Below are 17,573 nucleotides of genomic sequence, written 5' to 3' on the forward strand. Positions count from 1 at the left end.
CCAGAAGCGACACCAAGCAAGTGCTTCGGGAAGAGGGTGCCTTGGGCGGGGAATCTGGGAAACACTGACAGCAGGAGTCTCGTCTCTGAGCAGCAAGACTGTGGAAGCCTTTACCTACATTATCCCCGTCAGAACTCACGGCTGCCCACAGATGTAAACACCATTCCTTCCAGGTCTTTCAGAAGGTATGGAGGCCTAGAGCAGTCAAGAAACTGATGGTTTTAAGTTCAGGTCTTATGGCCCCAGAGACAGGGCTTAACCACGCAGCTAATTCTCAGGACCTGGCCCAGAGGAAAGCGGGTGGGGGACAGGGAGTATGGGAGAGGCCATACCTCACACACAAGAGGTATAATTTCTATCCAAAAGCTGCATTTCCATCTTGCTATTCATCTTGTCACCACATTCAAGACAACAGCAAACCATCCTTATGAGGGATTCTGGGCATACTACATTTGCATATGGCTGGAAAGACTGTAGGATGAGAAAGGCAATCAGGAGTCATGGATGCTAATGAGCCAGAACCATAGGAAAGTAACTTAATTGAGGCAATAGCAAAATGTAAAGAGGCTTGGAATTAGGAGCTCTCCTCCTTGCCTCCACTGATCTAGCACTAGCATAAAGCAGCTTCTGCTTAATCAGTTCCCACCTCATCAGAGAGCCATCTCAATGCCACCTCTCAGAGCAGCAAATTCACCTAATAGTGAGTGACTGCTGCAATCCAGAGGGTATTGGTGGAGAAGGTGGGGAAGGTGGGGATGGAAGCAGGTGTGGAAGAAAAGCAATTGGCTAGAGCTAAGGGGTTAAGTGGTGTTTAACTAGTTGTTAAATTGCAAAGTGCTAAGCTTCCACAATTTAATACAGAAACTGTCAACAATGAACAGAAGTGGGGATGAGCTGCATCAGATTCTGTTTTTATTCTGCACCTGGATGTGCATCCAGGTAGATAACGAAATTTATATTTATCACTAGAAAGGGAAAGATCAAGACTCCTCACCAGCCATCTGTTGTGTGACAAGTGTTTCTCAAACTCAGACACCTGGAATTTAGCATGTGTCAGAGTCACCTGGGGGGCTTGTTAAAACACAGACATCTGGGCCCACCCCCAGAGTTTCCAACTCAGTAGATCCTGCATGGGGCCCTCGGTTTTACATTTCTAGCAGTTTTCAGGGGGTGCTGAGTCTGCTGACCCGGAACCACTGCTCAGAATGTCTCAAGAGCAATTTGAAAGGAGGTGGGAAGAAGGGGAGGTGATGGAGCAGCTGAGAGGGTGACAGGGACTGAGGCAATCTCAGAAAGCAATGGAGGGCCCCCATAATAACACAGGGCAGCTTCCGTGTATTCTGTAAACCAGTGATTTGTCATACATTTAAGAATGAAGAGTCTATAACTATAAGCAATCCTGTAATGGCTACCACATGCCTGTGGACCATGGCAACGAAATGACAAGGAAAGTGGAGGAGGCCTGAACTTTTCACGGGTGTGCAATGAGGTTGGCCAACCAAAGGGGAAGTCAGAACACTGTATGTCACAAGGGACAAAAGGTCCCAGGTCAGAGACAGCTGAGTAGCTACTTCACTGTGTGCAGAACGCTAAGGAAAGCTCATTGGCCTACACTGCTCCTTCCCTTTGTCAACCTATGTTCTCACCATGACCCTGGGTCCACAGCTGGAAGAGGAACAGGCTTCTGCAATGAGTGAAATCTTGCTTTGCCCACTCTCATTCATCACCCATGAGTAACCAGTCAAAATCAAACCTTAGGTTTCTTTGAACCAGCCATACACTGACCCGGCAGAGGACAGGCAGTAAGGTGGGACCAATTATTTTGTGCATTATTGTGGGCAATGACAGTTTTTCTTCTTGTTGGGAACAAGACCAACACCAGCATATCACATGCCATTCCCACACTCCCCAGCTTCCATGTGCATTGCCAGGAGACCGGATTCGCCAGGAAGAAGATTTCCAATGAAAGCACCGCTCTGTGGCCCAGCTTCTAATGAAAAAGAAGGACCAAAAGGTCCCTCTGTCTATCTTCTCTTTCCCTTCATCCTTTCCCCTTCCTTGGGGACCACATGTGGGTCAACAGCAAGCAAAGGCCTGAAATCTCCAAAGCCGAGAACTCTGGCCTCGGAAATACTGGAACAGAAACAGGTGGTGTGATCTGTAGCAAACATTCAAGAGAAGGGAAAAAAAAACAGCAAAAACTCTTAGAGAAGAATCCCTCCACATGGAATTCTCATTTGCATTTCGTGCAGTCAGCGGTTCTCTGATTTTTTCACCTCCCTTCAAAGGTTAGGCTCTCATATCATGTGTTGTGAGTAGGTTAGACTAAAAGGGGTTTTTTTCCTTATGCTTTCAGGCTGGATAATATTTCATAACCACATGATTGCAGGCTGAGCTTGGCACTGCTGTATTTAGGAGTCCATCGCATATCCATCATACAGCCCACATTTCAAAAGCTGATAAAATATCACCCTGGTGGATTTGAGAGAGGCTGATGATAAAACACTGCCCTAGCCTAACTAACCAGTCCATGGGGGTCAGTCCCTGACGCAACGCCATAGGCACCATCAAACTGCATACCTCGATGGAGCATGGCTTGCAAAACAGTATCATACCGCGCAGGCAGTAAATGAGACACTGGTTCTCTACACCATGGTTAGAGTATTGGTCCTAAAACATTACTCTGCGCACATCACAAGCCCTGATCAAAAGTCTTCCAGGGCCCCCCATGGGCCCCAAACTCCGGAGTGGTTCTCCTGGGGCCTCCGCAAACTGGCACTGCGCACTCTCTCTGATCACCTCCCGCAGCTGCCTGTGCAGAATGCTCGTCACCGCTCCCAGAAACCCTGCACAGAGCTGCCTTTTCCCTCTTGCTTTGCTGCCCTCTATCCCAAATGCCCACCCACTCCTCCTTCTTCCCAGTTGAACTCTCACCGGGAGGCACTTAAAAACCAGGTCAAATCACATATCTTCGACCAGGCTGCTTTTCAGGAAAGCTCCTGCTCTGGATGCTCTCCCTGCCCTCGTGGCCATGATAGCGATCTCGGGCACCACACACTGACTGCTGGGCATTGTGCCTTGCTTCCTTCCATGTCCCCCACCGGCCCCTGGTGTGCCTCGAAGCACCGGGGTACAGTGTCTTGCACTGGCTTCCCCAGTATCTCACCTGTTTTCCTCTCACAGACATTCACACAAGGTTTGTTGGCATCATTCTTCAGCAATCGCCACCAGACGTGGTCCTCCCTAGAACCCATGGTTTATGAGCTACTTCTGTCTTTAAACCATCTAATTTCTCCTGCTTGCTGCCCAGTCATTGCCCTCTCTTGCAGCTGGGGCATGTGACTCTGTCCCTAAGGCTGTCAAATAGCTTAATAAGTGTTTAACAGAAGAATCCTAAGCCGCGATTGCTAGGTCGGAAAATCACTCTGGGTCCCCCAGGACCACGTGCAGTCTACAGACAGGAAACAGGCAACAGGAGAAAGAGATTAGCATGAAGAAAAAAGGGGCGAGGGCTCCTCTCCACCTAGGTCAGCAATCCCTCTAAGAAACAAAAAAGAAAGCATCTGGCGAGAACGTGGGCAAATACTGGTGAGGTCGGAAAGCTGCGCTTGTAACAAAAGCACAAAGGGTTTGTAAACAGCAGATTTTGCTCCCCACCCCCAAATCACCAAAAGCTCCACAAGAAAACTAGCAGTTTGCACTCGGCACATCTGTTTTCAGTTACCTGTGCCTGAACCACAAACTTCGAGAAACAGGGAGACTTCAAGCTGACTCCGCGGTTTAAGGAAGCCCTGAACGGCTGCCGCCCAATGTTCAGACCTCGGTAGGCCAGTCTAGGAGAGGTGGGTGGACTAGAAACTGCACCATTGACTTGATTGCTAAAGAAGTAGAAGCTGCCACACAGCTATCCACGTGAGTCAATCACTACCTAACGATTAACTTTCCAATTAACAGCCACGTGTTACCAACCCTTTCCCAACATATTCAGGCTTTTTCCCCATGTCTCTATTTTGCTACTATCTCCCAAAATCTCTCCAGCTAAGATTCTGGATTTCTTTATTGATTAAAAAGTGTTTCCAAGAACAACACTGCCTTCCTTTCAGTGAATTGGGGATCCTGCAAAAGGAGGAAAGAGGGTCATTAACAGTGTTTTATCTTCTAAAAAACACCCTTCTACCACTGGTGCTGAGTTAAGTGAGAGAATACATACTGGTATCACTGAGCCACTCTCTGAAACAGTGCAATGTTGGAAATCCCTCCACACCAAAATTATCAATCACAAGCCTGACGTACTGCCCAAGCCTTGCCTTCCCTTTGTTGCTCCTTTGTTGCTGTAAAAATGGTTGCAAGAGGGAAATGTAACTTTTAAAAAACTGCTTTGGTAACAATAGAAATCCCAATGACTTCATTGCTATATTAAACTTTTTAAAGGAACCATCACCATAAATTATGAAGATAAATATTTATTTGATAATTATTGCCGAGTACTTAATTTGTTGCACTTTCAACAATTGGGTTTCTAATTAAGAAAACAATTACTTTGGTAGGAAAACATTAAATATTAACTATAATTATAAAAGCACATCATGCCAGCAATTGTTTTACTTACTATTCATTTTTTACTTGAATTGCTGTATAAGGAAACATGGAGATTCACACTGACATTTCCACAGACCAGGTACTGGACGACAAATTCATGGGCTCTGCCCAGAGAAGGCATGAAATTCTACAGAACTCAATACTTATTGCTATAAAAATGAATTACCTTCCATTTGGTTTGTTCTTAGAGGAATTCATCATAATGGGCTTTTTTAACTTAATAGGCCTCACTGTAAGAAAATTTAACTAGTACAGTCTGATGTCACGTGGGCCGTACAGGAGAAGGACAGTCGAGTTCTGAGACGGAGGCCATCAACGTCTCTCACCAGGCTCCATGAGCGGCGAGAGAGATTCATCTCTCCCGCTGGCAGAGGATAATTTCAGTGACGCGTATAAACGTACATAAGAATATGCTTCTATAAAAGTATTCCTATGCTATTTATTTCTCTAAAAAAAATCTATGAGGGATTCTTCTAAAAGCATTATAAAATAAAATAAAAGTTTCTAAACAAGTATAAAACACCACTAGTTAACTTGCAAAGTAATAAACTGGAAGCTGCTATCTTCTTAATTTATAAAAGCAGAGTTCCTCAGTGTGTTCTTGGTCTACAAAAGTAGGTGATCTTTTCACTCATCATCCTTCTGGCTTCTCCACTCACTGGAAGAACCCACCTATTTCAGGGGTTTTAACACCATCTATGTCAATTATTGCTCATTCCCTTTCAAGTACTTCATTTCCCCCCCTCCCTAAATGTCACCAAGGTAAAAAGCTGGACTTAATCCCTTTCCTCCCAACCTTCTAAAATGCCACACCTCCTCTGTGCTTTACCTCTTAGCACACAGGGGGCCCTCGTTCTGCCACGCACCCGCAGGGCCTCTTCACGCCACATCAAACTACTTCGACAACTTCAGCTGCAATTTTTAAACTAAGCTACCTGTACCCCAGTGCCAGACTCACCCTCAAACTCTTAACTGCCGAATACCCTGCCCCAGCCTATTACTTCGAACTGCTAAGCTTAGCGTTTAAGACACACACCATCAGCAACTGCCCCTCACCAAGCCTCTGCCTTCTTTACTTCTTCCAAATAAAAAAAAATTCATTGGAAAACACAGTAGACATTGTAGTTCCCATATCTATATCAGAATTATTTTACATGGTTAAAGATAAAACCCTGATTTATAATAACAACAAATGTTATAACATATAAAGACTACTGTGGGTTTAATCAAGATTCCAACTTCCCTTCCACTGCTGGGAAGAAAAGGAGGGAAAGTTATAACCACACAAGTAGCAGTTTCAGCTGTCCAGAAGGCTTTACACTAATATATATGAGGTCCGTCCAGAAGGTGTCCAGCCGTGTAACGTGAAAAACAGAGACATTTCTTGAGGAAGATACAGGATACAAGAAACATAAGACAATGATGCCTCAGTCCACTTCAAAGTAGGCACCTTGGGACCTCACACGGTTCTCCCAGTCACCATCAGCTGCCCTGTTGTATTTGCCTGAATGTCATCGATGGTCTAAAATCTCTTCCCTCTCAAAGGTGATTTTAGTTTGGGGAAGAGCCAGACGTCACAGGGCACCAAGTCTGGGCTGTAGGGGGGCTGAGTCACCTGGGTGATTTGATGTTTCGCCAAAAAACTCTGCATGATTTGTGACACAAGAGCTGGGCGTTGTCATGATGAAGCTGCCAATCACCAGTTGCCCATAGCTGCAGCCTTCTGAACCATCCAAATAGTTTCCATGGAGGAATGTTCCAGCTTAATGCAAAATTTGATGCAGATTCATTGTTCTACTCGCTCAGTCATTTTGAATGTGACACACAGTACACATGCTCACTCTACAGCATCTACTGCCCCCACTGACTAGTACAGTGAAGTCATCATTGTTCAAGCGTGAGAATTCCAGTCCACTCTCCTTGGCTGCCAGGTTTCCTTGACGTCATGCAAATCCTTCTCATTTTATTAACAATGGCTGGACTTCTCCTGGACAGACCTTGTATATTTCAAATCCCAAAGACTTGCCTGCATTCCTTTAATAGAATACCAGCAAACTATACCCGTTACATCATCCCTCAAAACAGTCAGCAAGTTAGCAACATCATTTCCTCATTTTCCAAACACACCTGCTGCTGGATTCTTTAAAGCTAGTAATTTACATCCTATTTCTAGTTTTGGAAATTACCAGCCTAAAAGAAATTCAGTGTGATTTACCTAGGCATTGGTGCCTTACACAAGGACTGACAATGTTTTTCCAGTTTTAATTAAGCAAAGTAACTCCCATTTCACCAGGAGGAAGAAAATAAATAGAAAGTGGGACAACTATGTCCCAGAGAGGTCCAGGACATTATCTCTTTGCTGGGTTGAGGGGAACAGGGAAATTAAAACTAAAATGCTTTAACAGAATTTACAATATTGAAATATCTACATTCTTTTCTGGAGAAAATCAAGCATCAGGCTTCCTATGAACAAGAACAGAACATGTTCGTTTGGTAGAAGACCAAGTGACACTGAAAGATGGAGCTCAGTGAAATTCACTTGCCAACGACATCAAAGACCTTCACCAGGAGAGTGCACGGGGTCCCTGAGGCCTCTGGCCAGCAGATGGGATTTCTCTGAGTTTTCCCTTCATTTTGGTCTGGAGGTTTCCAACCATCACCCCTCGGGGTATCCCTGCTCTACTACCCGGTCCAAGTCGCCTCCTCCTGAAAACCAGGACAACTGATGAGTCCTTTCCCCAATTCTTAAGAGAAAAAGTAATAACAAATAAATATATCAATTTACTCTTCTGCAAATCTCCCATTAATTTCTCTAAGACCTTAGCATCTGCTACAACATGATCTAACAAAAAATTAAGGCAACGTGTAGTCAAAAAACTGCGTGTGTATGTTTAAATGAAATTCTGGAATGACGATTCCTTAAAACAATTTTAAATTGTTAAATTTTAAGACATGAGGATGTGCACTCCTTACACCAGAAATGTACTTTCTGCTAGTTCAGCAGGGCCTTTTTCATATGACAGAAGTAGCGATAGTCTGGTTTTGTGGCCCTCCAAGTAATGTGCACCCTGAAGCTCACCCCAGAGCTGCCTGCACCCCTGAGCAAGTCCGAGCATCACCTACCAGTCTCTAGTTGAATCCCTCGGCCTACCTACAACACATTCTGCAGGAAGTGATGAACAGTTAGGGAGTTTGCGTTACAGGAGGCCTGTGGCCCCTAGGACTCACATTGCAAAATGTCTATCAGCAAGTTCCACCAGCCCTCCTGTGCAGGAATGCGGCTGGAACCGTGGCAGATGAGAGCTTGCATGCTTCCCTAAGATGCTACCTGGCCATCTAGCTCCCACCTGTTCCTCTTCTGGGCTGTGATCCATGCAGAGCAGCGTCCCTGTGATGGAGCGAGTGGAAGGAAACAGGTTCAAAGTGTGGGAAGCCATGGGTTAAAGCAACTTGCCAAGCTATAGGAAATATTCTAGTTGAATGCTGGAGTTTTAATGCTTGGCTCTGATGGGGTAATGACTCTCACTCCTTTCTCATAAACATGCTAAGTAGATTTTTACTTTCTCCAGAAGCTAAATCCTTCTGTGGCTTTATGACTTAGTTCTATAACCAAGAGCTTAAGCTATTAACAGCCTTGTATCACAGCCCTAAAGACTTGGCCTATTAGTCAGTCTGAGGCATGTCCCCATCACTAGTTCCTACACAATAAACCCTGATTAAAGAGATGTCAGAAAAGAGAAACCCAAAACCCCATAGATGGCTGCCACGAAACCCATGCAGAGCTTCAAGAAATTGATAAAATGATCTGGTATCAGATTCTGGGGTGGGGGAGAGATTTCAGTGTGGTCACCTCTGGGAGCCCTCGGACACAATCAAGGCCGCCGGTTTTCTCACTGACGGAGCGCTGGTGGAAGGCATTCAGCCATTTCATCTCCCACACAAATGCAGTGCCTCAGGGCTGACTCTGGGTGGGTCTGATGGCACTGCCACCCCAAGGTCTGAAGGAAAGGAGCAAGCCAGCCACCCCGGCACAAGGAAAAGAACCCTCCCGTTTGGCCACTGCAGCTGGTGAGCTGGCATAGTTACGTGCTGCTCCACAGAGTTCTCCATGACACTGGTAAAGCACATTATCCCTTTCCAAATGTCTTCTGCCACAGTACATTCCAGTTCTACCTTGCAATAAAATTGAGCATATTTCTGTTTAATACTAGTTCTCTCCATTTGAAAGCAATCTCTTTCTATTTAATCCAAAGACCTCTCTAAATGCTACCAAAATGGCAACCAAAGTTGGCTTAAGATTTCTTTAAGGAGTTCCTAAGGACAAAAAGAATTTCCTTCTACTTCCTTCAACTTACTTTTTTTAAATATTGCTCTTTACTCCTCCCAGAAATGTTTAACTTGATTTGAAATAATGCAAAGTGCTCTGCTCCTATGAAGCTGAACAAGTTTGGTAAGCATGACAAGGCCACAGACAGAAAAATCTCTAAGACCCCCAAAAGTCCCAAAATTCCTTTATCCTATTACAATCTCTTTTAAGAAGAATCTATCCAACTAGGAGACATTCTGGGAAAGGAAGCACTATGGAGACAATAAAAAGACCAGGGGTTGCCAGAGGTTGGGGAAAGGGAGGGATGAACGCACAGAGCACAGAGGACTTTTCAGGCAGTGAAACTATTCTGTATGATATTATCATAATGGATACATGTCATTAGATATTTGTCAAAACCCGCAGAATGTACCACATCAAGACAGAACTCTATTGTAAGCTCCGGACTTCGAATGGCAACGATGAGTCAAAGCAGGTTTGTGGATTATAGCAAATGTAGCATCAGTTTCCAGATGTCAACAATGGGGGAGCCTGCAGTGGGGGGGCGGGGCGGCGGGAAGTATACAGGAACTCTTCCCTTTCTGCTCAATTTTGCTGTGAACCTAAAACTTCTCTAAAAAATGAAATCTGTTTTTTTAAAGAATCTACAGTACCAAATGTCCTAAATAATATAAAAGCTTCCAACTGAAAAAAGACAGGATAAAATAGTTGAGGAAGAGGTTAAACCTCCTGCAGCCAGAAAAGGAAAAGGGTAAGAAAAAGCTTCAGTGCTGGAGGGCTTGCCTTGTGACATCACAGAGCACTTGGCAGAGAGGACGCGTGTTTCTGTTTGGTCTGGAGATGAGCGAGCGGGAGGAACCAGCAGCGCCCGTCAGCAGACACCAGCATCCTCTCTGAAGGACCCTCATCAGTGCTGCTGCAACACCGCAGAGAAAAGCCAGGCAGTTCCATGCAACATGCACATGCAAATGCACATCGTTTGGGATTTCATATCTGGAGATCTCAGCTCATTTTTTGTGATGTGTCCAGACAGAATATCTATTTTCAATTTAGGAAACCGGGGGACTTGTGAACTAACTCAGGAATTGACAAAGAAACCAAAGTAGCGGTCAGATGGACACCCTCAAGCCACTGGTTTGCCAGCATCAGATATAAAAGCAGACTCGGGGTTGTTAGATATAAGGAATTAGCTTTCAAATACACTGAATCCTAGTGAAAATTTAAAATATAACAAGAAACGCCATTACTCACAGCCTGCTACTATTCAACCAGTCGCAGAGAGTGGAATGTAAGGAGGGGCACAGGGAAGTCTGATCCAACACACCCGAGAGGACGTCTTCTGGGCACCAAATAAGGTTTCGAGCGTTGGAGAGATACGTTGTCCGAACACTCACACTCTCTCTCCCTCTCACACACACACTAACTTTTTTTCATCAAGTATCTACTTACTAGAATTGTCCCTCAGAAACACAGACACTATGAAAGAAATGTTATTTCGGTTAACTAATTAAAATGTTTTAAGTGAGAATACACATAAAGACATTATATATCCCTTCCTTTACTTTCACAAGTTAAAGTTTTATGCAATAGAAACAGACACAGAGGTACAGAGAACAGACTGACAGCTGTCAGAGGAGGGGTGGATGGGGGGCTGGGTGAGAAAAGTTAAGAGAGTAAGCAAAAAAAAACACCCCTTCACAGACAACAGTGTGGTGGTTACCGGAGGGAAAGGGGGTGGGGGAGGTAGAAGAAGGTAAAGGGGGATAAATGGTGATGGAAGGAGACTTGACTTTGGGTGGTGAACACACAGTACGATATACAGATGATGTGTTATAGAACTGTACACTTGAAGCTTATATAATTTTATCAACCAACGTCACCCCAATAAATTCAATTAAAATGTGTTTTAATTTCTATTTTAAAAAGGTAAAACTTGAACACATACAAGCCTGGTTTTTCTAACTTGAAAGCACAGGCGTTCAAAAGCCATCTGTACTGCCTTCGAGAGCTGGCTAACGGGTCTGCACTCACACTTGAGGTGGCCCGGGACCGTGCTTGGCCAAACAATGGGGCTCCAGGGGCACTGGAATGCAGGCTGGCCCCATGACAACATGGGCTCTCCCAGGGTTGCCTCCCTAGAGCAGTGGGCTTCACTCTGGGGGCCTCGTCCCCCTGCAGCACATGAGGACTTCGCAGAGGTCTGTCGACAGACTGTTTTCTGGGATCCCGCTCCAGACCCTCAGCTTCCACGTGAGTCCATCCCTCAAAGGAACCTCCCTGCCTGTGGTGGACGGAGGAGTCACACCGCTGCTTTCTCACACTTCCCTCTTCACTGCCCTCCTTCTCTCATCTGACAAAAGGTGAACTGACCTCTCACCCATTCCGATTCTGAAGCCAGGGAACTGCCCATAAGGTGTGAAAATGACGTAGTGCCAAAGGAAGGGCAGGCTCAAAATCCTGAGGGCCAGGGGAACTTCCTTTAATTAACACCCTGCGTCCTCCCAGCAAACCCTTTCTCCATAAGGACACGAACTAGTGCGGGACAAGAAAGAAAGCCTCATCGCAAGATCGTAAACTACATTTCAAATAAGAATGTTTTACTTTACACACTTTATATTGTAATTTCTCAAGCTTTAAAATATTTGTTTTGACAAATTGTTAATTTATCAAAGTTTATAATATTTATGTTCTGATAAATTTTTAATGAATTACATTTGGATAAAATTCTGCCTGAGGAAACTGAATAAAAGTATGAGTTCAGGAATAAAAAGAAACCATGTAAAGTCTCAGACTATTAAAGAAGTTCTTGCTCCTGTATTTGTTAAGTGGTGGTGCGGCACATCAAGTCACAACAGTGTTTAAATTCCATCCAATACATTTTAAATAGTGGTGAACTTTTTTTATTGTAAAAGTCAAAATTTACATTATACCAGGAATTACATCCTTTGTATCTTTCTAACTTCATGATAGAAAGCTTCAGATGTTGACCTACAAAAAATGTTCAAGGAGATACATAGTTGTAAAAAATCCTCTGCGTGTGGAAACTAGGGGTAAGAATGTTGCAAAGCTGCCAGTGAGCACCACGCGATGGCCAGCTTGGCCCTCCCTTCAGTCCCTGGGATCCGTGGGACAGTCATGTAATCCGTCATTTGGGCCCTTTGGGACTCAGTTAGGTACCTTTAACCAAGAACCCACATTAACAGTGATTTCCTGTGCAAGTCTTTAAAGAGCTGTCCCAGTTAAAGCCTGTCTAAAATCCTGCAAGTACAGGGGAGGAGGGGAAGATAACCAAACATTTCCTTTGGCACTATTTTCTTGATAGTGGTAGGGCTGCTTCAGATCTATTCGTGTCACGACACACTGAGCTATCAGCCACAAATTCTTGACTATGCGTATTTAACAAGGTACAAGGGGAAAAATCCACCAAAAAAAACTTGGCAATATTTTCTACCACCAATCCTTTAAACTAGGGCTATTTAGATAACAAAAAATTAATCACATCTGGTCCTTCCTGTCTTCAAAGATTCCAGGAGCAAAGAAAGTAAATAGTAGGAAACTAGGAAGGATGGTGAGACAGAAGAAACCAGAAATAGATCACTCATTCACTCAGCAGCTACTACTAACCTGCCAACCAGTTAACCGGAGCCCTGCATACCAATAAGTGGGGGTGCAACCGTTTTCCCCTTGAAGTGAAGAACAAGCAAATGGCTTAGCTCCAACCTTCTCAAGTCACACACTAATCAAGGGGCTAAAAATGGATTAAAACCAGAAGTGAGAGGCTGAAGGAAGAAGCTCGCCCCCTTCTCCGCAAGAAGAAAAATGGAAGTGCTCATTAAATACATCTACATTTAGACACGTCTAATGATGAGGCAGTTTGTGACATTCCCTTCAGATGGTAATTACAGATCCTTCTCATGAAATCCTAAAAAAAAAAAAAAAAAGCACATTGTGAAGGTATTTTGGGGGTGAGGGGATGGGAAGCCTTAGTATTTCTGCACTATTACCTGTTACAAGTGCTTTCAAGACAAGAATTAAGTTCCACAGCCTTCTGTATCTGTATCACAAACTTCTTCACCCAAAGGCAAACCATGAGGCAATGTCTTCTGGCGCTGCACCAATGGGCTCCCTCCTCTAGAACAACTTAGAAGTGGGTGATACATTCTAATCTGGATAATGCCGATGATATGATACTAGAGCCACATAACAATTACCCAGGTGGCAGACCACTGTTCTACCACAGGGCATTTATACAGTGTTTCAACCTGTATTCTAAGTATCACAGTGGAAATGACATGTGAGTTTACAAGTGCTGTTAATAACAGGACAAGCAAGTGAAATGAACCTTAGACTGAGCCAGGAAACACAAGAGCTCTGCGCCCACTGAGAGTCAACAAGCCACGTAACCACTGGCCTCAGTGTTCACCTCTGAGAAATGGGGATTCCGGTGTTCACCTCCTGTCTCCCCCAGACAATTCATGATATTGTTTAGAAAACGCAGGTTTTCAGAGAGTTTAGGTATTGTGTCACTGTCAGTGTTTTCTAAAGTTATACGCCACACAAATTTTTTTTTATAAATCTTCTTTATCAACAAGTATCTTCAGTCTTAATTCTTCATCTCTGGAAGATCAGAAGAGAAAAATGAAGCTAACATTTAGATGAAAGATGACATGTGTTGATTGACCTCCCTCCTGCCCCTCGCTAACCAGTTCAAGATGCCCCTCTTCTTCCAAGATCAAAAGGAACTCCAGGCCTAGAAGGAGTTTGAGAATAACTCAGACGAGTCTGGAAGAGCAAGAGTGGGAGGCTGATTCTCTTTATAATTACAAGGATGTGAATACTGGAAACCACATACACAAACACAAACCAACACACACACACACTCTCTCTCTCTCTCTCTCTCTCTCTCTCTCCCCCTCTCTGTGTGTCTCCCTCCAAATGTATAACTCACACAGAAATTACCAGACTTAGCTTCAGAGAGAACTTTCTAGAATAATGAGAAACATTAAATAAGCAGTACTATTGATATTTATTTTTAACATTATAACTGCCATTTTTAATAATTAAGCATATCTTTAAAATGCATTTGTTTAAATTGGCTTGCCATAATATTAAAGCCACTTCCATCTCCATATCAATTAGAGTCTCTACTCAAAAAAAAAAGAAAAACTAAAAATAGTATTTTTAGCACACAATGGGAAATGGGAAATATTCAGACTTCTGTTTCATTCTCAAATATAAGAGGTAGAGGTCCCCCGCCCCCTGCCCATCTTGGCTCATTGAGAGCATCAAAAGTACATTTTAATTGTTTCTGAGTCCACATCTGGAGTTTAAAAATCCAGTTTAAAAGGCAAATGATTTAAAATATAAACATATGGCTTCCTTCTCTACAGTGATTCCTAGAGGGAGAAAAAATCTGAATACAAACAAACTATTGTTTTAAAGAGGATTTAAAAAAAAAATAAAAGCATACCATGAAAGCTAACTAAGCTTCTACTTTCTCCTGGAGAAAATAATAAAAACAAGAATTCCCATCTTAATCTAATTAAGTCTAGATCAAAGTGCAGCTTAGGTAATGCTAAGGCTGTAAGAGTGTAACTCCGTTTCTGAGGTGTATGGTCCCCAGTCTGGGCTGCGGTTAGAGCAGGGGTTGGTAAACGTTTTTTTCTGAAAAGAGCCAGGGAGTGCATGGTTTCAGCTTTGCAGGCCAGGTAGCATTGCATAACCTCAAATGGAACACATTTTAGAATTAAAATACACACAGGTATCCAGTGATGTTTGACTCACCTCTTCTGACAGCATTCTACAGTTTTAGGAGAAGAAATACTCCAAATTAAAAAGGATTTTTACAAAGGATCCTTCATCTGACTTTTTAATCTTTTTTTTTTTTCAGAAAAAGTTATTATTTTCTATATGTATTTATATACTCACTCAAGCCTTGAAATTTCACACCAATGGTTTTCAGAAATTCTGCCATATGAGTTTTTTGTAAAGATTGCTCTAACAACTATTTTGTCCCTGTACACTTCCTCAAGAAGACATGGTCTTGTACTTCTGTGGAGAGGAAGCGGCATTCTTATAACTGATTTTCAGTTATTTCTGACAACGTAAATCAAGGATGACTCAAACGCCTCAGAATTTTTTCAACACACAAATAAACTAAGTTGGTTGATTTGTTAAAACTCAAATGAAAGAGAAATGCACCTCCTCACATTGTAGGAATCCAATGCTAAGGTTCAAACCAAAGTACGAAGGTTGCACACAAAAATAAAAGAAACGGGAACACCTTCCACCCCTGTGGTCTAAGTTAGAGAGAAAGAAGGCCAGATAAATGGGCATACATTTAAAACCAAAAAAATAATTAAACTCATATCCTGTGGGAAAAGTCATATCCTTATAGAGCTGAACTTGACCCTACAGAACTGGTCTCTTTCATTTGATCACTGAGAAACCAACGAGAGATTCAAGGACCATTCACTGAAGGCCTACCACGGGCCACTTGCTGTACAAACACTTTTCTTTTTCTCACCTGAGGGTCACAACCTCTCATAAAACAATTATTATTTTACCCATTTGACAGTTGAGGACACTCGTGTCACAGGAGGACGGACACAGCTCGTGAGAGCAGAGATGTGACTACAGTCCAGCTCTCCAAACACCACCCTCAGCATTCCCTTCGCTCTGCCACTCCCAGGCAGTCTTGTGGGAAGTTGTTCAGTCAGATGCCACAGTATTTCAAAATATTATACATACAGTAATCTGTAACCTTGATACAAGAGCCCTTGCTAAAAAGCAGAGCTCCTCAAAACAGTGTTTCTTCTTGGCTGCTAAGGAAAGGAGCATTAGCAACTAAATGTCACACTCACCACAAGGACCCCAAGAAATATTTATACTGAGTCTCCAAAGCACCTAAAATCCTAGTCGTTTGGCTTCTACATCACTCGTGACAGTATCATTTACTCAGGTTGCAACTGGCCATTTCTCATGCTTACAGTCTACGCTTAAGTCTGGACTCCATCGAAGAGGGTATGGAAGGGTTTTCACACTTGTAGGAATACACGGAGGCATTGCAGCACGCTGACACAACTCTGAAACCCGCGAACACAGCAGCTGCACCCACTTCCTGCCCAGGTAGGAGGACAGGCAGGGCAGCAGGGGCCATTAAAACGGAGACCTTGCAGCTGCTTGCTGTCTTTAAAAATGACCCAGTTTAAGTAGAAATGTGGTTAAAAAGTAAATGGAACAAAGTGATTTTTGGCGACTCTAATTTATACATTCTCCCAGAAGTACCTTACAAGGAAACTTATTACAAGGACTGTCAAATCTAGGTTTTCTAACAGCATACGAGATGCAATTTTAAGGCAGATGCTCAAACATCTGACTTGAGTTGTGAGAGCCACTTACTTAACCTAGATCAACAGATGGGTGAACCTCACAACTAACTCAGAGACATATTCTTTAGGCAACAAAACTAGCAGACTTGCGTGCTTTTCAGACCAAAGGACTCTAACAACTCTACGGAAGATATTTTATCAAGAAAATGAAGCATTTGAAGGGACACCAAGAGAGCAGGAAGAAAAAGAAATAGCTTCCAAAAAAGAGTGAGTCACTAAAATAATTAGGTGCCCTGGGCAAATGCTAAGGTTTTGTTTTGTTTTGGTTTGGGGTTTTTTTATAAAATAAAAACTCTTTTAAAACACAAACATTACACCGTTTTCATCAAACATCCAGTCAGTATTCAAATTTCTCCAAATGTCTCAGAGAACTGTGTTTGTCTAAGTCAGAATCCAAATCTATTCACTGCAATTAGTTTGTACGTGTCTTGTCATTTAATTTATGTTTCTCCTCCACTTTTTTTTTCTTCTAATTGACTTTTTAAAGAAATGGGATCATTTTCCCAGTAGATTCCCCACAGTGTGGATTTTTTTATTTATTTTTTTAAGACTTTATTTATTTTTAGAAAGGGAAGGGAGTGAGAAAGAGGGAGAGAGAAACATCAATGTGCTGTTGCTGGGGGCCGTGGCCTGCAACCCAGGCATGTGCCCTGACTGGGAATCAAACCTGTGATGCTTTGGTTCGCAGCCCGCGCTCAATCCACTGAGCTATGCCAGCCAAGTCTGGATTTTTTTAAATAACTTTTTTATTTGAAAAAATGTAGCAGATTAGAAACAGGCCATCTCCAGACCTACCACGCTATTCCGCCCACCCCCCCTCGCACTCCCCCCCGCCCCCACCATGAAGAGCACCCGGCCCCTTTCAGTGGAGTCTGTGCTACTCCAGAGTACAAGTTTGTCTGCAAAATGTTGCCATGACAAGGAACGAATGCAGCATTCTCCTCAAGTAGGGGGCATCACGGAGACAAAAAGACCCATAGGCCATACCCTATTTATGCTTCAATGCTTTTTTTGGAACCAGGTAGGGTACAAATTAATTTTTCAAAGATCATGCCTATGCAACAAAAGGAAAAAATGAGTTTTGTCCGGACACAAACTCATTAAGTTCCGTCTCCAGGAAAGGCCAGGTAGCACACAGCAGCAGAACCGAAGTGAGCAAGATTGGTTAATACACAAAAGCCTCTCCAACCAAGTTCGCATGTTGAATGTTTGTTGTATATTTCTTCCCTTTCCTTTGCCGCCTCCTAACACGAACC

At 43.2% G+C, this 17,573-nt stretch overlaps 1 protein-coding gene across 5 annotated transcripts in view; it reads right to left on the reverse strand.

Annotated features, from left to right (window-relative positions):
* Window positions 1-17,573, reverse strand: part of ANKRD44 (ankyrin repeat domain 44) — a 292,499-nt gene that overhangs the window by 263,354 nt on the left and 11,572 nt on the right. The window lies entirely within an intron of this gene.

Source organism: Phyllostomus hastatus, unplaced genomic scaffold, assembly GCF_019186645.2.
Source record: "Phyllostomus hastatus isolate PE091 unplaced genomic scaffold, TTU_PhHast_1.1 phas_contig_57, whole genome shotgun sequence".
NCBI classification, from domain to species: Eukaryota; Metazoa; Chordata; class Mammalia; order Chiroptera; family Phyllostomidae; genus Phyllostomus; species Phyllostomus hastatus.